The sequence below is a fragment of the Aotus nancymaae genome, unplaced genomic scaffold, assembly GCF_030222135.1.
Source record: "Aotus nancymaae isolate 86718 unplaced genomic scaffold, 86718_ANA_hifiasm-v0.15.2.pri h1tg000062l, whole genome shotgun sequence".
NCBI lineage: Eukaryota > Metazoa > Chordata > Mammalia > Primates > Aotidae > Aotus > Aotus nancymaae.
Window position 1 is genome coordinate 11,268,469 of NW_026988476.1, and position 23,996 is coordinate 11,292,464.

A 23,996-nucleotide genomic window follows, 5' to 3' on the forward strand; every position below is an offset into this window, starting at 1 on the left:
AACTCATCATTTTTTATGGCTACATAGTATTCTATGGTGTATATGTTCCACATTTTCTTTATTTAGTCTATTGTTGATGGACATTTGGGTTGGTTCCAGGTCTTTGCTATTGTAAACAGTACTGCAATGAACATATGTGTGCTTGTGTCTTTATAATAGAATGATTTATAATCCTTTGGGTATATACCCAGTAACGGGATTGCTGGGTCAAATGGTATTTCTATTTCTAGATCCTTGAGGAATCATCACATTGTCTTCCACAATGGTTGAACTAATTTATACTCCCACCAACAGTGTAAAAGTGTTCCTACTTCTCCATATCCTCTCCAGCGTCTATCGTCTCCTGATTTTTTAACTGTCGTGAGCATTCTAACTGGCATGAGATGGTATCTCAATGTGGTTTTGATTTTCATTTCTCTAATGACAAGTGATGATGAGCTATGGCTTACTAATTCTTATTTTTTTTGTGTATTTGATTTCCAAATGTATTTTCCTACATTTATACCATCTACTCTCCTTGCAGAAGGAATGTAAGTATTTGTCTTTTCTAATTTCTTACTTGCTTGTAGCAGGCTTCCCCTACTTCTTTATGCTTATCTTTTCCCACTTCTTTCTTCCTCTGGGAAACTTTGAAGATTAACTGGTCATTTAAAAATGTTTTGTTACTATGTGTTTAATATGGAAAAAATTCGTCTGAATATAATGTAAATAATTCCAAAGGAAAATAAAAAATAAATCTACTGGTTATTTTCTCTCAAAAATGTTTGTTTGGGCTAGACACATTTGGCTCACAACTATAATCCTAGCATTTTAAGAGGATAAGGTAGCAGATCACTTTAAGCTCAGGAGTTTGAGACCAGCATGGGCAACATAGTGAAACCCCACCTCCACAAAAAAAAAAAAAAAAAGAAAAAAAATTAAAAATTAGCCAGGCATGGGGGTTTGTGCCTGCAGTCCAAGCTACTTGGGAGGCTGAAGCTAAAGAAAAACTTGAGTCTAGGAGGCAGAGGTTACAGTGAGTCCAGATTGTGTCACTGCACTCCAGCCTGGGCGACAGAGCAAGACAGTCTCAAAAAAAAAAAAAAGTTTGTTTGTCATTATTCACTTGCCAAAAGTACTAACTCAGGAAAAGAAAAGAAAATAGATTCAACAAAATATTGCTGAAAGAAATTAAAGAAGACACAAATAAATAGAAACACATCCTATGTTCTAAGATTGGAAAACTTAATCTGGCTCTGTTGTCCGGGCTGGAGTGCAGTGGTGCAATCTCGGCTCATTGCAACTTCTGTCTCCTGGGTTCAAGTGATTTTCTTGCCTTGGCCTCCAGGGTAGCTGGGATTACAGGCGTCCACCACCACACCCAGCTAATATTTGTACTTTGGTAGAGACAGGTTTCGCTATGTTGCCCAGGTTGGTCTTGGGTCCCTGACTTCAAGTGATCCACCCGCCTCAGCCTCCCAAAGTGCTTGGATTACAGGCATGAGCAACCATGCTAAGCCTTAATATTGTTAATATTGTTAAAATGTCAACACTACCCAATACAATCCCTATCAAAATCACAATGACATTATTTTTTGCAGAAAGAGAAAAACTCATTCTGAATTCTTATGGAATCTCAAGGTATCCCAAAGAGCTAAAACAATTGTTAAAAAAAAAAAAAAAAGAATAGGCCAGGAGTGGTGGCTCATGCCTGTAATCCCAGCACTTTGGGAGGCCAAGGTGGGCAGATCGTGAGGTCAAGAGACTGAGACCATCCTGGCCAATGTGGTGAAACCATGTCTCTACTAAAACTCCTAGAATTAGCTGGCATGTGCCTGTAGTCCCAGCCACTTGGGAGGCTGAGGCAGGAGGATTGCTTGAACCTGGGAGGCAGGGGTTTCATTGAGCTGAGATTGTGCCACTGCACTCCAGCCCTGGCAACATAACAAGACTCCATAAAAAAAAAATAATAAATCTGTAGGACTCACACTCTGACTTCAAGATGCACTGCAGAACTATGATCATCAAAATCCTGTGGTAGTTGCATAAATACATATATAAACCAGTGGAGTAAAACAGTGAGTTAAGAAACCAAACCTTCCATCTATGATCAAATGATTTTTCACAGTGATTTCAAGACTATGCAGTGGGGGAAAGGGCAGTCTTTTAAACAAATGCTACTAAGAAAACTGGATCTCTACATGGAAAAACATAAAGCTGGGCCCTTACCTATCATCATATACAAAAGTTAACGCAAAAGAAATTAAAGACCTAAGCATAAAAACTAAATCTATAAAACCCTTGGAAAAACACACGTGGCAAGTTTCACAACATTGGAAACTGGACTTCAAAATTTTGAATGGCAATTCAAAATTTTTATGACCCAAAAGACACTATTAACAGAGTAAAAAAGCAATCTACAAATCAAAAAAAGTATTTGCAAATCATATATCTCATAAGGAATTAATATCCATAATACATAGAGGACTCCTAAAACTCAACAGTAACAAAGAAGCCATTTCAAAAATGGCCAAAAGGCATGAATAGACATTTCTCCAAAGAAGATTTAGAAATGACCAATAAGTAGATAAAAAGATGCTCAACATAACTAATTATTAGAGAAATGCAAATAAAAAATGTAATGAACTACCACTCTATACCCTTGAGGATGCCTGGTATAACAAATATAGAAAGTAGCAACTGTTGGCAAGGGTATGGAGAAACTGGAATCTTTGTCATGAGAATGTAAATAGTATAGCAATAGTAGAAAAGAGTATGGCAGTTCTTTAATAAATTAAAACTAGAATTACCAGCAATTCCACTTATTGGATAATGGTAGGATCCAGTAGACTCAAAAGCAAGGTCTCAAAGAGATATTTGTACCTCCGTGTTACTAGCACCATGATTCATGATAGCTAAAACATGGAAACCAGCCACATGTCCAGCAATAGATGGATGAATGAATAAGCAAAGTGTGGTATAAACATACAATGGAATGTTACTTAGTCTTAAAAAGGAAGAACATTTTAACATATGCTAAAACATAGATGAACTTTGAGAACATTATACTTAGTGAAATAAGCCAGTCACAAAGAAACAAATACTGTATGTTTCCACTTACATGAGGTAGCTAGAGTAGTCAAAATCAGAAACAGATTGAAGAGTGGTAATTGACAGCGGCTGGGGGAAAAAGAAAAGAGGGAGTTATTGTTCAATATGTACAGTTTCAGTTTTATAAGATGAGTTACATAAATAAATGGCGGTGACAGTTGCACATTGTAAATATATATAATACTATTAAACTATTCACTAAAATTGAATAAGATGGTCAATTTCACAATATGTGCATTTTACTTCAATTTAAAAATAAAAAAAGAGAATTGATTCAGAACTTAGAACAATGACAGTTGACTCCTGTTACATTGCTCTCTTTAATGTATTGTGATGCTGTCTAGTTTATAACCATTAAAAATATAGAAAGCTAAAAAAAGAAGAAAAAATATTTCATGAGTAGATTAAAAGGATAGAAAATAATATACTGTAATATTACTAATAGGAAAGTTTATATGACTCAGTTCACCAAAAATATATTAATATGTCTTCCTGTATAATAAAATGTAGTTATAAGAAACATTTATATGTTTATTATTACACACATATTTATCTGCCTCCAATTCCCCAGACACAACTCACAATCCTAAGGCCTTTATAGATAAGGTTGCTAGGGTAATGTTTTATTCTAATTATTTGGTCTTTTACCCTCATTCCTGACACAGAGTAACTAAAACCTTTGTAATTTCCCAAGATATAGGAGTGTCTGACAAAGAGCTCATAAATGCCTTGAAATTTCCTGGGTGATAATAGCATTTTTTATTCTAAAGAGACAACTCTTGGTGGGCTCCAGAACAAGAGCTGGTTGCCAGAGGAACCAACCACATGATTAGAGAGCTGGAACATTCAGCACCACCTCTCTAAGCTCTGGGTAGAGAAGAGGAACTAAATGTAGGTCAAGCTTATCACCAATGCCAGTGATGTAATCAATTGTGTCTATATTATATAGTCGCCATCAAAGCACAGAAAGACAGGGTTCAGACAGCTTCTAGATTACATGGAAGTCCCTGGAGGATGGAAAGACCAGAGAAGACATGAAAATTCCTCTCCCCTTCCCATGTACTTTGCTCTATATATTGCTTAATCTGATGTTTATTTGTGTTATTTATCATATCCTTTACTAATATAATAAACCAGTAAATGAAAGTGTTTCCCTGAATTCAGTGAGCTATCCCAGCAAATTAATCTAATTTGAGAGGGTCATGGGAACCTCAACTTGATAGCCCTAAGTCAGAAGGTAGAAACATCCTACTTGCAGCTGACATCTGAAGTGATGGCTGTCTTGTGAGAACGTCATTAACCCTGTGAAAACTGATGCTATCTCCAGGTAGTGTCAGAATTGAACTGAAGAGTTGAGAATTGAGTTGAGTTGAGTTAAGGTGAGCTGAGCTGAGCTGAGCTGAGCTGCATTGAATTGAATTGAACTGAACTGAACTGAACTGAACTGAACTGAATTGAATTGAATTGAATTGAACTGAATATATGAGGAAAATCCCCTCCACAGCTTGTATCAGAAATGAGTTCTCAGTAACATAAGAGTAGGAGAAATAAATTGTTTTTTAATCTCCTACACAAAGCTTTGAAATATATAATATAAAATCTTATAAAAGTTAAAAGTGATACAGATTTCAAAACTCTTCTTAGATGTTTCAATTCTCCTTTCTCATTAATGAATACAACAGATGTAAGAAAATCAGCAAGGATATAGGAAACCTAAACAACATTATCAACTAACTTGGGCTTATAAGCAAGTTTAGATATTTGATACATCACTGGCATAATACACATTATTTTCATATGTGCATGGTATGTTCACAAAAATAGACCATATTCTGGTTTAACAAAAATCAAAAGGTAATACTTTGACAGATTGAAATCTTACAAAGTATATAATTGGACAATAATGGAATTAAACTATAAATCAATAACAAAAAGATAACCAGAAAATTTCCAAGTGTTTTGAAAGTAAATATTTTTTAAAAACCCACATATTACTGAAGAAATCACAAGGAATTTCAGTATCCGGTTGAAAAATTAAAACAATATCAAAATGTGTGCAGTACAAATAAAGCTGTACTTAGAGAAAATGCTTCACAATGAGCATAATCCAAATGCAAGATCTTAAATACATTATTTAAACATATACCTTAAACATATTAAAATGTATTAAATTTAACCCTAAGAAAAAAATAAGAAAGCCAATAATAAGGGTAAAAATAGAAATCAATGAAATTAAGAATAAAAAATACATCAAAAACAAAATTCACATACTGTTTTGAAAAAAATAAATACAACTGATAAAAGTATAGTCAGTCTGACCAAGAAAGAGGGAATACATAAATTACAAATATCAGAATAAAAACTATATATAATTACAGACTTTATGGACATTAAAAATAAGAAAGGATATTAAAAAAATCTATGTTCATTTTTTTGGACACAATACCAGAAAGATACATATTACAGATGTTTCCTCAAATAAAAATGACATAAATAAAACTATATTTATTAAAGATATTTATTTTTTAGTTAAAAGTCTCACAAAAGTAAATTGATAAATTGAAATTTACTTAATAACTGCTTTTATTGATTTAAAAATGTGTGGTATATACATAAATGGAGAATATTCAGCCTTGGAAAAGAAGAAAATCTTGCCATTTGTGACAACATGGATTAACCTAGAAAACATTTGTTAAAGGAAATAAATCAGTCACAGAAAGATACATTCTCCATGATTCCACTTCTATAATGCATATAAAATAGTTGAATTCATAAAAACAGAGTAGGATGATGGCTACCAAGGGATAGTGGCAGGGAAAGAGGGCAGCTGTTCAATAAGCATAAAGTTTCAGTTATGCAAGATAATTAAGTTCTAGAGATCTGCTGTACAACATAGTGACTACAGTTAACAGTACTGTATTGTGCACTTCAAAATTTACAAAAAGAGCAGCCCTCTTTTGAAGTGTTTTTAGCACAATAAAAAATTAATAAAATAAGAACTGATTTTTAAAATAACCTTTTTGTTACAGAACATCCACTTACTGGTTCTATTTATTATGTTTATCATCATTCATTTCTTGCTACACCTAATTTATAAATTAAGCTTTTTCATATGCATGTATACATAGAAAAAAATATATATAAACTATACATATGTTTATATATAGATAAAACTGTGTGTGTGAGTGTGTGTGTGTGTACATATATATATATGTATATATATATAGTTTGGTACTATCTGAGGTAAGAAATTCTTATGAAAATTAAAATAATATCCACAGGTTATGGCACAGTTTGTAAATCAAGTACCTGATTAAGGATTTCTATCCAGAATATACAAAACTCTCAATACTCAGTAATAAAAAATAAACAACTCTATTTAAAAAGTGGAGATATTTGAACAGACACTGAAGAAGATACATGAGTAGCTAAGAAGCACATGAAAAGATGTCCTCCATCTTTAGTTGCCATGGAAATGCAAAGTGATCTTCAAAGAGATACATCTATACTCCAATTAAAATAGAAGAAAGAGAGGGAGAGGAAGCCAGCCTGACAAATTCAAGTGGTCATGAGGTTATATAGAAACTGTTTTCTATTACATTAAGGGTGAGAATGCAAAATGATACAGTTACTTTGGAAAAGAATTTGACAATTTCTGATAAAGGTAAATATGCTTTTACCATAATATACAGCAATTCTGCTCCAAGGTATATTTCCAAGTGGAATACAATCATATTTAAGAACCTTGCTAAGAATATAATAGTGGTTTTTTTTGCATTGTCAATAATTAGAACAATACAAGTATCCTTCAGATTGTGTGGATAAGCCAGTGGTGGCACATTCATACTCTAGAATACTACTAGGCAATGAAAGTGAACAAATAACTGATAGATGCAACAATATAAATATGCCTCTCAAATGCATTTTGCTAAGTGAAAGTAGCCAGACCCCCAAAGCTAAATATTGTATACTTTAATTTACATTATATTCTGGAAAAGCCAAAGCTACTGGGACACGAAACCGATTTGTGGTTGCCAGGAGTTAAAGTTGAGTAAAATGTTGGCCACAAAGAGAGATGCAGGCCTTCTTGATGTTGTGGAATTGCTTTATAACTTTAGTTTGGAGGTGGTGGTGTTATGTGAACATACATGTTTCTCAAAACTGGCAGAACTATAGACTTAAAAGAGTGCACCTTATAGTATGTAATACATACTTTAATGTTAAGAAAAATTTTTAATGATAATGTGATTATGAAATAATGGATCTAATTGGTTTCCACTGGGAAAAAAAAAATGTGTCAAAAGGACAGCTAGCCCCAAAAGTAAGCAGTTTATATTAAAAGAAAAAAGCAAAACTTTGAGACTAAGTTCTTTAAGAAGAAAAGGCAATCTATATGGCAATTTATATGTTTTAAAAGTCTTCATGGTCTTACTGATTAGAAGGTGGCATCTGTGTCTTTGATAATAGAAAAAAAATCCACTGGAAATTCCAAGAAAAACAAAATTATTTACAAACAAGGTATGGCCTATTAAAAAGCAGACTGAACTTTGGGAGGCCAAGCTGGGCAGATCACTTGAAGTCAGGAGTTCAAGACCAGCCTGGCCAACATGGTGAAACCTCATTTCTACTAAAAAAATACAAAAATTAACCATGCATGGTAGTGTATGCCTGTAATTCCAGCTACTTTGGAGACTGAGGCAGGAGAACTTCTTGAACCCAGGAGTTGGAGGTTGTAGTGAGTCGAGATGGTGTCACTGCACTCCAGCCTAGGCAACAACAGCAAAACTCCGTCTCAAAAAAAAGAAAAGAAAAGAAAAAGAAACAGACTGAAATATTTCATTATTTTAGCAACTTATTGATAGGCACTCACCCATTTTTCACAGTACTCAAAAAACATTTTTCAGTTGCCTAGATGGATGCCACAGTATTACAGAAGTCTAATAATATGAGTTAATGAATGTTCACAAAATCACAACTAAGTGATTTTGTCATATACAGCTAGTCAGTCATTCACCCAATAATCTTAGGTCTTTTTTTTTAAACAAAAAAAACCCCTATTTTACCTGCACTTGAAAGATGGGTAGATACAAATTATTTGTCTGTTCATACTACCTGGCATTCTTGTTTAGTCATATACTGAGTTTAAACTATATAATGAAAAACCAGTGGTATTGATAATAGACTCATCTCTCAGGAGAGATTTCAAAGGGAGCTATGTTTCACATTTTTAAGAATGAGATGTTAATGTGAAATAAATTTCTTAAATGAAAGGGTATAATTTTTAGCTTATCATTTATAATTATACTGATATACAACAGAGAACTAAGGACATTAATTTTTCCACAAAAGAATTTAGCCTTATGAGGAGAAAAGAGAGAATTTTATAATATACTTAGTTTGTATTGAATACAATTCTAAATTTATTTTACTATGTAAATGTATTGATTTTTATTAAAATAAAATATAAAACATAATCTATTAGACTGCTTTAGCTGCCACAACAAAGTATCACAGACTGGATGGCAGAAATTTATTTTCTCATAGTTGGGATCCTTGAACTCTGAGATCAAGTTGTCAGCATAGTTGATTTCATTCTGAGGCCTCTGCCTTTATGTCTTCTCCTTTTATCTTCATATGGGCTTTCCTCTATATTTGTTTGTGTTCTGATCTGTTCTTATGAAGACAGCCATATTGAATTACAGACTACTCATATGACTTAATTTTACCTTAATCACCTCTTTAATATTTTATCTCTAAATACAGACACATTCTGAGGTACTGGGTGACGGTGTGGTTAGAATTTCAACATATAAATTTGAGAGAGACCAAGTTGAACCCATAGCACACAGGCATACAATCATGCACCACAGAACATTTTTTAATTCAACAAAAGATTACATGTAAAATAGTGGTTCTGTACGTCTGTAACACTTTTTTTTTTTTTTTTTTACCATATTTACTATATGTTTAGATACATATATCCTTACCATTGGGTTACAATTGCCAATAATTGTACTGTATTTGGTACAGTAACACGCTGTATAGGTACAGAGCCTAGGAGCAACAGGGTATATACCATAAAGCCTAGGACTGTTAGAGACTATATCATCAAGGTTTGTGTGAATGCATTCTATGAGGATAGCACAATGATGAAATTGCCTAATGATGCATTTGTCAGAACGTATCCCCATTGTTGAGTGATGCACAACTGCAATACCTATTTTAAACAATATAATTCTAGTACTTATTAATAAGATTGTGTTCTGTTTTTGCAGGATATAACATATTTTCTGAAACTTTGTGATTGTATTAATATTAACTATTGATCAATTGAGATGGCTCTCAACATAAAATTTTATTTTATATATTCCTGTAATTTCCAAATAATCTTTAAAAACACTTAAAAATATAATTATAATTGCAAATACATAGTAAATGAAAAGATCACGTTATCCAGGATTAACACCTATCTAAAAATTTTAATTAACTCCTCTAAGAATATTTAGTCTCCATGTGGTATGTGTGCTTCTCACTAAGAATTCTAAAAAGAAGGAGAAAATTGGACGGGGTATACAAAATATCTTATTTTTCATTGTCAGACTTCAAAAAAAAAATTAGAACATGCATCTCTTCTGAGTCAAACAGTCAAGGTTATAGTCTCTTATAAAAAATAGGAAAGGAATGCAAACAGCAAAATATAACTAAAATAACATGGCTTCATGCACCTACACATAAACACAGAAAATGGAAAAAAAAAATGTTTCTTGTGTTGAGAGTGTCAAAGCAAAACAACGCACCAGGCTAAGTTAAACAGATGAGGACAAAGTTGAGAGCATCCAGTGTTAAGTCTGAGCTCAACTCACATGAAACGTGTGAAGTGTTGGGGAGGTGGCAGAGTTTTTAAGATCTGGGACAAGCAATATATCTTAGGCCATCCTTATTTGCTAAGCAACTTTATTCAAAGGAAAAACTAAATTTTCTCCTATCTGCAGGACAGGAGATAGTTCTATTATTTGGAATAAGGCTCTGACTAAAGTTAGTCTTCACCCTCCCACAGAAACTGGGATACAGGGGTGTTATCTTTCCTAATGATTACATTTCCAAGACATGGTCCCCTGTTCTTGAAAAAGACAGTCTTGGGTAGTAAAACTGACAAAAAGCTTTTGAAAAGATTTACATCTCAAAAAGTCATAAAAAGAATTTTTAATTCAAAACATTTTAAACTAAATACCCTAAGGAGGTCAGGGGCCTAAAACAAGGAAGAAGCCTGTCTAAAATGTAGTCAAGCAGAGGACAACCTGCTTGACAATCGGTACACTGTTACCCTAGAAGGTTAGTAAACCTTGGGCATAGTATTGGGATCTTGATAAGATCGTGTAAAACTCAGCCCATCTGTTTTGAATTCTAAAGACCAGTTACAAATAGAAAATAATAAAAAAAAAAAAAGAAAGAAAAAACAAACAAACAAACAAACAAAAACCTTCTAGGGTAACAACGTACTGATTTCTCTATAGTTAGGAGACAGTGGGAAAAGTTTCTGTTGGAGAGCTTCTGAAAGCAGGTGATTTACTAAAATTTAAGTTATACTATCTGGCTTTATGATAATAGATCATAAATTGGTTTCAAATCATTATGAAATTGGTTTTATGAGTGACAGTCTATTGTGAATTCCTTGTCTGATAAATATCTTGGGGAAGGTGGTTACAAGAAATGAAATCATTTCTCAGAGTGTTAAATTGCTGCCTGTAAGGTTTGGATCTGTGTCCCTACCCAAATCTCATGTTGAATAATAATCCCCAATGATGGAGGCAGGGCCTGGTGAGAGGTAATTGGATTATGGGGGCATTTCTTTTTTTTGTACTTTACGTTCTGTGGTACAGTGCAGATCATGCAGGATTGCTGCATAGGTACATATGTGGCAAGGTGGTTTGCTGCCTTCATCCCCCCATCACCTATATGGGGGCATTTTCTAATGGTTTAACACCATCCCCCTAGGTGCTGTTCTCATTATAATGAGTGAGTTCTCAAGAGATCTGGTTGTTTAAAGGTGTGTAGTACCTCCCCTCCATCTTCCTCCTGCTCCAACCATGTTAAGTGCCAGCTTCTCCTTCACCTTCTGCCATGATTAAAGTTTCCTGAGGCCTCCCCAGAAGTGGAAAAGATCCCAGCATCATGGAAACGTGAGCCAATTAAAACTCTTTATTTATAAGAAACTACCCAGTCTCAGGTGTTTCTTTATAGCAGTGCGAGAAGGGACTAATACACTGCCTAAATATAACCTTCCTTTTTATTTTGTTGTTTTGTTTGTTTCAGTTCAGACAACTACAGACTAAAGCTATAATGTGAGTGCACACAGAAAGATTCACCAATTCCCAGCCTTATCTATCTCTTCTCTTTTACTTTGATTACTCATTGTAGAGAAAATATCCTCCTACACATAGGGTAGACACGTATCAAAAAATCTGAAACCTGTATTTTAGCTAACAACTTTTTTGAACTAAGTGTTCTATGTAGATTCTAGCACTCTAAACGTGTGAAATCAAGGGTGAAGGTGGCCATTAACTATCAGTGGCTCTTATCAAAACTGGTTTCTAGGTCAATTAAATGAACCAAGAGGAGTGAAAGAGTTTTCAATTATGGATTTCAACATATTTTCCAGATGGTTGTTCTATTTCAAGAATCCCAATAAAATTGTAAATTAATTTAAATATTAACATTATACAGATATTTAAATGCTGAAAACTGAATTCCCATCATTTAAAATATTTTAAATATATTTTACTTATTCTAAAGAAGCCCCCCTCAAATTAAATGTATCTGGGATACTCTAATAAATCCCCCAAATTAAATGTATCTGGGATACTCTAATAAATCATGTTACTTTGAACCCTCAGGTTAATAAACCCAAAGGTAACTTTATACGTGTATAATGTCAACATAATTGTCCTAAGAGAGGGGACCTAGTATTCTGAAGAGAATAATATTCTAAAATAATTTATGAAAAAATATACTCTTTTAAGACCACATTGATAAGATGTAAAAAATTTCAAAAATATACAATTTTTTAAAAATATTTGTAAGTATGTCACATGAATGCTGGTATCATAGTCTTCACATTTATTTTAAGCCAGGATATACATGAGGAGTCAGGCTCCAAACCAAAATCTTATGTGTGATTTCTCAGGCCGAGCTACTGATAATTTCAAGACTCTGGCTGGTAAGACTAACTAAGGAAATCTGTCTTCCCTACACAAATGTGATGCACAGACAGTGCACTGCAGTTTTCTGGAGAAAGTTGCAGCCAAGGACTCAGCTTCCTTCTCCAAGGACAGTCATGCACTTAGGTACATCAGCATTACTAGCACAGGTACCTCTATGAAGTCCTCTTTATTAGGATCCTTAGCAAAGGTACTTTTCTCTACCCTAATGCAGTATTCTTTTCAATCCTAGTCCTTTCCTCCCTCTTTGCTCTGAACTCTAATATCCATAAAAAGGCAAGAGCCTCCTCTAGTTAGTTCATGGCGCCGCAGCAGTGAGACAATTTTCCCCTCTGTGTTGTGTTGGATGTCCTCTAATCCTCACCTAAAAGTTCCCTAGGCAAACACACACACACACACTATATATATATATATATATATATATATATATATATATATATATATATATATATAGTGTCTCAGTATATAAATAAACCTTGGTTTTCATTTTCAGATTCTCTTATTGTCTTAATTGACCACCTGGATACTTGGCAACTCAACAATGTCATTGAGGAAATCATATTAACTAATGAAACGATTGAAAATATTTGAGTGTGAAAAAGCACTCACATTATGATGTGCTTTTTTTTTTACTTTGCATATATGTTTAATTTTTTTTTTAACTTTTATTTTCACTTTAGAATAAGGGGATAGATACGTAGGTTTGTTACAAAGGTATGTTGCACAATGCTGAGGTTTGGGTTATTACTTAGCCTGTCACCCAGGTAGTGAGGATAGTATCCAATAGATAGTTGTTTAGCCCTTTCTCCTTCCCTCCCTTGTCCCTTAGTAGTCCTCAGTGTCTTATGTTCTCATCTTTAAGTCCATGTGTACCTCATGTTTACCTACCACTTACAAGTGAGAACATGGGGTATTTCGTTTTCTGTTTCTGTGCTAATTTGCTTAAGATAATGGCCTCCAGCTGCATCCATGTTGCTGCAGAGGACACCATTTCATTTTTTATGGCTGTATAGTATTCCATGGGATATATGTACCACATTATTTTTTATTCAATCTACCTTTTATGGGCACCTAAGTGGAATCCATGTCTTTCTTATTGTGAATAGCATGCTGATAAACATATGGGCTGCGTATCCTTATGATAGAACTATTTATTTTCCTTTGGGTATATACACAGTAACGGGATTGCTGGGTCAAATGACAGTTCAAGTCAGTTCTTTCAGGAATATCCAACTGTTCTCTACAGTGGCTGGAATAATTTACATTTATGTAATGTAGGTTACATTTACATTTCACGAGAGTGTGATTTTCTCCTATGATATCTGAAAATGAGTTTTGTTAAGGTACATTAAAAATGTATTTTTTTTTAACACAAAAAATTAGTTGGGCACGGTGGCGTGCGCCTGTAATCTCAGCTACTCAGGAGGCTGAGGCAGGAGAATTGCTTGAACCTGGGAGGCGGAGGTTGCAGTGAGCCGAGATTGCGCCATTGCACTCCAGCCTGGGTAACAAGAGCGAAACTCCGTCTCAAAAAAAAAAAAAAAAAAAAAAAGAAAAAGTATTTTTTTATTATTGAAAGTAACTTTTAGTACTTAAATTTTCCTGTACGTAATTTATTTGTTTTTAAAGCTGCTTAAACTACTTTAGGTAATGCAAATGAAATAAAAGGCTTCCATCAAATCCCAAAGCCAACACTTTTCCCCAGAGATAACCATGATTAACTATTTCTTTGATATGTTTCCAGATATATGTTAAGGGTATGCAAACATATTTTTTCTTTCCATTGTTAGCATATTTTGTGTACTTGTGTTTGTTTTGTTCCATCTTCTTTTATTTGTGAGGATATTTCAGAGATATTTTGATAGCATTCCAACAACTCATCATTCTTTTTATAACAGCAAACTATCTCATGTGATAGATGAAATATATCTACTCACCTGGAGATACACACACATACACTTTTTATTATTAAAAATAATGAATAGCTTTGTTTATACTTCTTTGTATATGTAAGTGGGTAAAATTGTAGAATAAATTACCAAAAGTGGAATTATCACATTAAAGAGTGCATACATTTTTAAATTTTCATAAACATTACTATATTGCCCCCAGCAACAATGTTTCTGTATATAAAACTTTTGTGAAGGCATCATTAACTTTAACTCATTTATCTTTGCCAATCCTATACATGGAAAAACAGTTCTCTAATTGCCTTTTCGTTAGCATTTACATTATTTTAAATGGATTTAAACTTCTTTTCAAATGTTTAAGGACCATCCGTATTTACTTTATTGTGTCTTTGCTGTTTCTATTCTTCAGCTATTCCTCATGGCCTATTTTTCCTAATGATTCAAAAGACCTGTTACAAGATTAACATGTATACCTTTGTAATATACACTGCAATATTCATCCAATTTCATTGATATTTTTGTGTATCATTCACGGTATAATTTGTCATATAATACTTTCTTTTTGAGATGGCGTCTCACTCTATCACCCAGGCTGGAATGCGCTGGCACTAGTTCTGCTCACTGCAACTTCCACCTCCTGGGTTCAAGTGATTCTCCTGCTGCAGTCTCCTGAGTAGCTGGAATTACAGGCATGCACCACAACACCCAACTAACTTTTGTATTTTTTTTTTTTTTTTTTTTTTTTTTTTTTTTTTGAGACGGAGTTTCGCTCTTGATACCCAGGCTGGAGCGCAATGGCGCGATCTCGGCTCACCACAATCTCCGCCTCCTGGGTTCAGGCAATTCTCCTGCCTCAGCCTCCTGAGTAGCTGGGATTACAGGCACGTGCCACCGTGCCCAGCTAATTTTTTTGTATTAGTAGAGACGGGGTTTCACCATGTCGACCAGGATGGTCTCGATCTCTTGACCTCGTGATCCACCCGCCTCGGCCTCCCAAAGTGCTGGGATTACAGGCTTGAGCCACCGCGCCCGGCCTAACTTTTGTATTTTTAGTAGAGACAGGATTTTACCATGTTGGCCAGGCTGATCTCAAACTCCTGACCTCAGGTCATCCACCCACTTCAGCCTCCCAAAGTGCAGGGACTGCAGGTCTGAGCCACCATGCCTAGCCAGTCATATAACAGCTTCTTAATAATATTAGGAAAATTTATACATTTTTCATTCATGGCTCCTAAATTTGCATTCTTTTCAGAAAGGCCAATTTTATAAACAACATTTATGAAACAATTCTTTTTTCCCCCACTGATTAGCAGCAATATCACTAATATATATCAACTTTAGGATATTTGTAGACTCTTCTGTTTTACATTGAACTATATTTATTTAACAGATTTCTGTTGGATATTTTACATATACTGCATTTTTCAAATAAATTGTATATACAACATTTTGAAGGATGCTGATAGATGGTCTCCTAACTTTTAGTATATTCTTTGCTTTATTACAAACGCATTTTTTAACACAGGAAAATTAAAATCTTATTTCATAGTCCAAAAAATCATGGGGTGTTTTTATTCTTACTAAGCTAAATTAACAGATTAGCCACTATGTTAGGCTAACACATTTGCAAAATACAGTGTTTTTTGTTTAGTTGGTTATTGTTTTCTTCTACTTGGAGAATTTTATTTATTTTTTCTTAGTGCTATTGCAAAATGAGCTATCTGAATCAGTTGTACTTTTCGAATCTTTGATGTATCCTATGTCCTAAAGAGTTGATCAGTTGTTGTACCATTCAGTAGGTCCTGTACACATAGATAACTTGAGGGAACTTGAATCTTTATAACAGTGAAAATTCCTAAGGACACAGTGAACCTTTTCTTTAAATTTACCTCGTATGATTTAAGAAATGTTTTTAAATACTGTTTGTTTATTTGTTTCTGTGTTTAGATAATCTGCTGATTTTTTTCTCATTATTACTTAGGGTTGAATACAATGAGTTCTTCCTGGGCCTTGCTGTAGATAGTTGGGAGAAAAATGATGACAGTATCCCAGGCTGGTAGATGTTCTACCTCCATCCCCAAATGAAACATGATTAAGTGCTCCAAGAATTCCTGCTCAGTGATTTACAAATATTAGAAATGCTTCAGATTCCCTGCTCAGTGATTTACAAATATTAGGAACTTTGCAGTCTAATGCTCTACCAATGAGCTCTACTCTCTGCCAGATAATGAGGACATGATTCAGTAACTCTCACTTTCTTAACCTTTGCAAGAGTGTGTTATCTATTTTATTTTTCAACCTCATGTCTACTACTAGTGTTGGGAGCTAACAGTGTCCATAAGGAATACCATGGTCAGTGTATGTATCTTGCTCTGTTGCTCCCACTAAGACTTCTGTTTACTCCTTGGGAGTATACTTCATTGGTAGAAGATTATTATGCTCTGCAGTGTTCATCTGAGATATGAGGCTAGATTTCTGTTGGATATTTTACATATACTCAATTTCTCATAATATCCTTGAATCCCATGTTACTATCTGCATTTTGCAAATGGGCAATTAAGAATCAAAAACTTTAAACCACTTACCTACATCTATACAAACAGTAAGTGAAGAAACAATCACTCGAACACAAATATATTTCACAAGAGAAATATTTCTTTTATTTCCTGTTTTTTTCTTTGTATCTCACTCAGTAGCTATAACAATTAATTTCATATGGTGGGCACCTAATCAAATCCATTTAATTAAAAGATAGTTAACACCTTTCATTACATAATTAAATTTTAATTATTGTAACATTTCTAAGCAACTTTCTGTTTTGAAAGAAAATTTGTGCTAATTAATTTGAAAAAGGCTTTTGCTCAATTTTCTATGAATAGCAGCTCCCAGGAGTCCAGGACCCAAATTACTGAGAAGGGAATCTATTTCATGAAAAATGACATTTGCAGAGTATGCAGGTAGTGAGGGAATCTAGTTTTAGCCTGTCAAGAAAGTGTCTTCAATTATGCTGAGTAGCCAAAGCAAGATAGAGAGTGTATGTGTACAAAAGCAGCAGTCACATGGGAGACCCCTGAGTGAAGTAGGACAGAGTTCTGTTGAATCAACCCCTTGAAATCAGGCTCTGATACAGCATCATAAGTTTCAACTATTTTCTAACTGCTTGGTTTCAGAGTAAAAGACAATCAGTCACCCATTTGGCTTAGTCTTTTAGAAAAGAGAACAAACATTTAGGTTGTGAAAAGGTCATATGGCACCACTGACCAGCTACACTAACTGGTAATATAAATAAACCAAGAAGACATTCATGTGACTCATCACTGCCTGCTTTTTATGCACAATGAAAGCAAGAAACAAACCTTGATTTTACTGAGAATAAATATTTATCATAAAAGAATTAGTTACTTTATATCAGCTGCAGACCCCCAACAACTTTGTCATCAGCACTCCCATTTGGAGTCATAAATATATAATTAAATCATGAAATATATTTTTATGGATATTCCTGAATTTTATAATATTTATATTTCAAGACTGCTATGGTCTGAATAATGTGTTCCATCAAAATTCATATTTTTGAATCTAATAACCAATGAGATAATATAAGACATAGAGTCTTTGATAACTTACTATGAAAATTTATCTTGGGAGTGATTATAAAAAAAGTTGCTGCTTCTACCATGTGAGAACATAGCCACAAGGAGACATCTATGAAGCAGAGAGTTAGCCCTTGTTAGACATCACATCTGCTGACACCTTGAACTTGAGTTTTCCATCTTCTAGGAGTATGAGCAATTAATTTACTGTTTATAAATTACTCAATCTAAGATATTTTATTATAGCAGTGTGATGACTAAAACAAAGATATAAATGCATATTTTCAAAAGGAAAGAAAAATGAAATATACTGTGTCCTGTCATCTCCCATTAGCCACATACTTTAGACCTTTATAGTGTACCCCTCTCTACTCTGACAAAGAAGGGGAAGTATTGTTACCTTTGTTCTATTGTTTTTAAAAATATATTTAGATTGCAAAAATAACAGAATGGCATTGGTTATGTGGACTTACTCCTAACACTATAAATTTAGAATGACTCTGCTATGCGAATATTCAGAATTGGCTTTTATACTGAATTTGAAGTTCAATATATACATTTATGAATTGTCATATATAATGTATTAAGATGAATATACCAAAATTATTTATAGAAAGTAAAATGGAAATGTTACATTTGCTAATCTTTATGTACACATATTAGTGGTTTGGTTCTTTCTAGAATTTCACAATATATAATGTTCCATAATTTGTTAAGCTTACTTTATTCTTTTAAAACTTTTTTCCTTTTACTTCTCTTACTAAATTATTTCCAGTAATTTGTCTTCAAGTATATTGATCTTTTCTTCTGTTTAGTCTTGAAATACTCTTGCACCCCAGTTGAATGTTAAACCAAACTCGCTACAACCTTTAGGAAAATTCAGGACACTCTTCTATCAGAGACCTTGCCCTGGCAGAGCACTATGTATTCAACAAGAGACTCCTAAGCTCCCCGTATTATCCAGGGAAGGGAAGGGATTGATTAATGCATCCAGTGCCCCAGATTTTTGAAGAGAGTTCCCAAATTACTGACTTCTATCTTTTTAAACTTGGAGCTCTGCTGTGTCTAGCACAGTCTAGTTACTTGTGGGAAGAATAGTAAGAGACAGCTTTGGCTGGTAGACAACATTGATCCTCACCCTTGCTCAATACTGAAATTACACCTTCCTGATTCTCTCTGGGGAGGAAAACAGGCTCTTGTAGAGGCCCAGAGAATTGTGACTGGGCTGATTGGAGAAAGTTTTCTGTATAAGGTCAGTTTGTGAATACTGGGAGACGTGTCTACTTTGTCTAATGCAGACACAAAGAGAGTAAAGGAAAATGAAGAATTAGGCAAAGATGTTTCAAAAACGACTATCTGGATTTTCAGATCTACTGATTTAATAGGAAATATCATTTCTTTTTCCAATAAGGTAATTTATGTAAATACTTTTAGAGGAATAATTTCTTCTTTTAAAATCTTATTCATGAATTTACCTAACAATGTAAACAAGAATATACTTGAAGATAAAAGAGAAGCTTAGGACTACTAAAAATGGTGAAGTAAAAAACAATGATTATTTTTAAAGAAATGATACCTATTCAGGTATTATAGTAGCTTCTTGAATACTTGAAAGTATAGATTGTTTTGTAAATGAGTTTTGTACTCCCAAATTATGTTTAAAATGTGCTTCAAGTTTTATTTCTGCTTATGTCCTACTACTGAATACTTAAGTGTAGAATGATTTCAACTATTTATATAGCATATTTCCTGTCTTTTTTTTTTTTTAATAAAATTCAGTTGTCTTCTTCTTTTCTGCCTGACGACTCCACTTGTATCCAAAACAAAATTAAAAAGCTCTGAATTAAATCATTCCCATACTTTCAAGGATGGGACTTTAAAATATGTATAAAGAATATTTCATCAAAAGTGTTTTTGTTGTTTAATGAATATTTTACATTTGTTCTTGGGTCTATAATAACCAGCATATATTTATTTTCATTTTTCTTATTTTTTGCATCTGCAATCTATTGCATAATCATATTGTCACATTAGCCAAATTATGGAACTAGTGGAATGAAAATGTTTGAAAATATTTTCAATTTCCCCTCACCCTCTTACTATCCTTCCCATCCTCTGGTAGCCATCCTTCTACATTAATGAATTCTCTAAAATGCAGTTTTGTATATTGCAGGCAAATATAAAGTTTTCTTCTTTATCTTTCATAAAACTCAGTAAATTTGTTGGCCATTGTTCTTTAACTCTTCAGTTTAATCAAAATCTTACTATAAATTCACTGGAAAAATTTAGTAAATAACTTATTTTACCAACATTTTAATTATTATTTATATTAAATATGCATTAATTGAAAATACATAAGGTGAAGACTGAAGGAATAAATTCCTTTTGACTTTTTGTTCTTCCTCCCTTATTGCATGGTCACAATTGCTCATCAATGGATCCATATTCCAGTCAACAAGAAGGAGATCAAAGTAGGGAGAACACACACTTCTTCTTCTTCTTTTTTTTTGTACTTTAGGTTCTGGGGTACATGTGCATATCATGCAGGATTGTTGTATAGGTACAAACATGGCAATGTGGTTTGCTGCCTCCATCCCTCTGTCACCTATATCTGGCATTTTTCCCCAGGTTATCCCTCCCCAAACTCCCCACCCACCACCATCCCTCCCCTAGCCCCCCGCCAAAAGATCCCAGTGTGTGATGCTCCCCTCTCTGTGTCCACATGTTCTCATTGTTCAACACCTACCTATGAGTGAGAACATTCAGTGTTTGATTTTCTGTTGTGTCAGTTTGCTGAAAATGATGGTTTCCAGATTCATCCAAGTCCCTACAAAGGACACAAATTCATCCTTTTTTATGGCTGTATAGTATTCCATGGTGTATATGTGCCACATTTTCTTTATCCAGTCTATCATCTATGGGCATTTGGGTTGGTTCCAGGTCTTTGCTATTGCAAACAGTGCTGTGATAAACATACATGTGCATGTGTCTTTATAATAGAATTATTTATAATCCTTTGGGTATATACCCAGTAATAGGATTGCTGGGTCAGATGGTATTTCTATTTCTAGGTCCTTGAGGAATTGCCACACTGTCTTCCACAATGGTTGAATTAATTTACACTCCCACCAACAGTGTAAAAGCATTCCTATTTATCCACATCCTCTCTAGCATCTGTTGTTTCTGGATATTTTACTGATCACCACTATAACTTGCATGAGATGGTATCTCAATGTGGTTTTGATTTGCATTTCTCTAATGACCAGTGATGATGAGCATTTTTTCATATGTTTGTTGGCCTCATATATGTCTTCTTTTGAAAAGTGTCTGTTTGTATCCTTTGCCCACTTTCTAATGGGTTTGTTTTTTTCTTGTAAATCTGTTTCAGTTCTTTGTAGAGTCTGGATATTAGTCCTTTGTCAGATAGGTAGATTGCAAAAATTTTTTCCCATTCTGTTGGTTGCTCGTTCACTCTAATGATTGTTTCTTTTGCTGTACAGAAGCTCTGGAGTTTAATTTGATGCCATTTGTCTATTTTGGCTTTTGTTACCAATGCTTTTGGTGTTTTAGTCATGAAATCCTTGCCTATGCCTATGTCCTGAATGGTTTTGCCTAGGTTTTCTTCTAGGGTTTTTATGGTGTTAGGTCTTATGTTTAAGTCTTTAATCCATCTGGAGTTAATTTTAGTGTAAGGTGTCAGGAAGGGGTCCAGTTTCTGCTTTCTGCACATGACTAGTCAGTTTTCCCAACACCATTTATTAAACAGGGAACCCTTTCCCATTGCTTGTTTTTGTGAGGTTTGTCAAAGATCAGATGATCCTAGATGTGTGGTGTTGCCTCCGAGGCCTCTGTTTTGTCCCATTGGTCTATATCTCTGTTTTGATACAAGTACCATGCTGTTTTGATTACTGTAGCCTTGTAGTATAGTTTGAAGTCAGGTAGCATGATGCCTCTGGCTTTGTTCTTTTTGCTTAGGATTGTCTTGGCTATGAGGACTCCCTTTTGGTTTCATATGAAGTTTAAGGTGGTTCTTTTCCAGTTCTGTGAAAAAGGTCATAGGTAACTTGATGGGAATAGCACTGAATCTATAAATTACTTTGGGAAGTATGGCCATTTTCACAATATTGATTCTTCCTGACCACGAGCATGGAATATTTTTCTATCTGTTTGTGACTTCTCTTATTTCCTTGAGCAGTGGTTTGTAGTTCTCCTTGAAGAGTTCCTTCACATCCTTCATTTGTTGCATTCCTAAGTATTTTATTCTTTTTGTAGCAATTGTGAATGGGAGTTTACTCTTGATTTTGCTCTGTGTTAGTCTGTTATTGGTGTATAGGAATGCTTGTGATTTCTGCACATTGATTTTGTGTCCTGAGACTTTTTTGAAGTGGCTTAACAGTTTAAGGAGATTTTGGGCTGAGACAATGGGATCTTCTAAATATACAATCATGTCTGCAAATATAGACAATTTGATTTCCTCCTTTTCTAGTTTACTATGCTTTATTTTTTTTTTCTTGCCTGATTGTTCTGGCTAGAACTTCCAATACTATATTGAATAGGAGTGGTGAGAGAGGGTATCCTTGTCTAGTGCCAGATTTCAAAGGGAATGCTTCCAGTTTTTGCCCTATCAGTATGATATTAGCTGTGGGTTTGTCATAAATAGCTTTTATTATTTTGAGATACGTTCCATCAATACCTAGTTTATTGAGAGTTTTTAGCATAAAGGACTGTTGAATTTTGTCAAAGGCCTTCTCTGCATGTATTGAGATAATCATGTTTTTTGTCATTGGTTCTGTTTATGTGGTGGATTACATTTATTCCACATATCACCTCTGGCCAATATTTTTTTCATCACTTAGTCACTTACTTAGTGCCTGTGTTGTTGGACATTATTCATTTTAATAACGTATAGAAGTAATATATTCTTTCACCTATGAATTTCTTTATAATATTTTTCACACTGACTGCCTCTAAATTTTAGCAAGAAATTATAATTTTTAAAATATCCTATAACTTGTGTAAGATGAGACATATGAATATGATTCATTATTCTGTAAATTAGAATGAAAGTATTAATTATTATTTAAGTACTCCATTAATTCCATTTTCCATTATTCTGCTTTATTTGATCATGTTAATTAGATAGGGAAACTCTTCACAGTTCAAAATGCAAAATTATTCCCAATTTTTTTTTCTAAAATATATTCAGAATTGTGTAATGTGATACTTGTTTACTTTTACTTACAGGACGTTTGTCATACTCCTCTCTTTTTGTTTTTTGTCGTAAATGTTACTTAAGGTCTAATAACTTTAGACTCTTGGTGAATAATTTAGTACCTTTTCATTACACAGATAGTTAGCATTGTGCTAGTATTCATTAAATGTCAAACAAAAATAAGACATTTTAATCACTGGTAAAATATAATTTAAAAATTGCCCAATTCTATACACACCACACACAAAAAAAAATGCACACACACACATACACACACACACACACACACAGTGTGTAGAGTCAACTCTCTGTATTTGCAGGCTTCACACCTATGTTTTCAAGCAGCCATGGATTGAAACCTGTGGATATGGATGGCCAACTATCCCATGCCATTTCACATATGGGTCTTGAGCATCTATATAGTTTGGTATCCACAGGGATTCTAGAACCAATCCTCTACTGATATGAAGTGCCAACTGAATACACACATGCACACTCAAACATTATATACACATGTATGTACATACAGTATACATGTGCATATTATATACATGTATATAAAATATAAAATACACACACACACATTCATGCATACACAACCCAGCAAGAGACTTGAGCACATAACCAGTTTAGTATACATTAGCAAACAACATCAGGAGTTTCAGAGAGAAAACAACTGAGGCAGGCTATTTTAAAAACAGGGTTTATCACAGTCAATATAATGAATAAACCTATATTTATTTTTCTCAAAGAAAGGAATGGATATATTCATGCTAAAGTATGGATTAAAGTTTATGACTGTTTTCCTATAAAGTCAATATATTCCTCTAAAACTGAACACTAGGCAATACCATTCAGGACATAGGCATGGACAAGGACTTCATGACTAAAACACGAAAAGCAATGCAACAAAAGCCAAAATAGACAAATGGGATGTAAATAAACTTAAGAGCTTCTGCACAGCAAAAGAAAC

The 23,996-nt window shown here is 33.9% G+C and overlaps 1 long non-coding RNA gene across 1 annotated transcript in view; it reads right to left on the bottom strand.

The window, feature by feature from the left end:
* LOC105728800 (uncharacterized) overlaps window positions 1–23,996 on the bottom strand; it is a 257,617-nt gene that overhangs the window by 111,928 nt on the left and 121,693 nt on the right. Inside the window, exon 3 of the long non-coding RNA XR_001110137.2 lies at window positions 3,101–3,159. This is a non-coding gene — a long non-coding RNA (uncharacterized LOC105728800). The remainder of the gene's footprint in view (window positions 1–3,100; window positions 3,160–23,996) is intronic.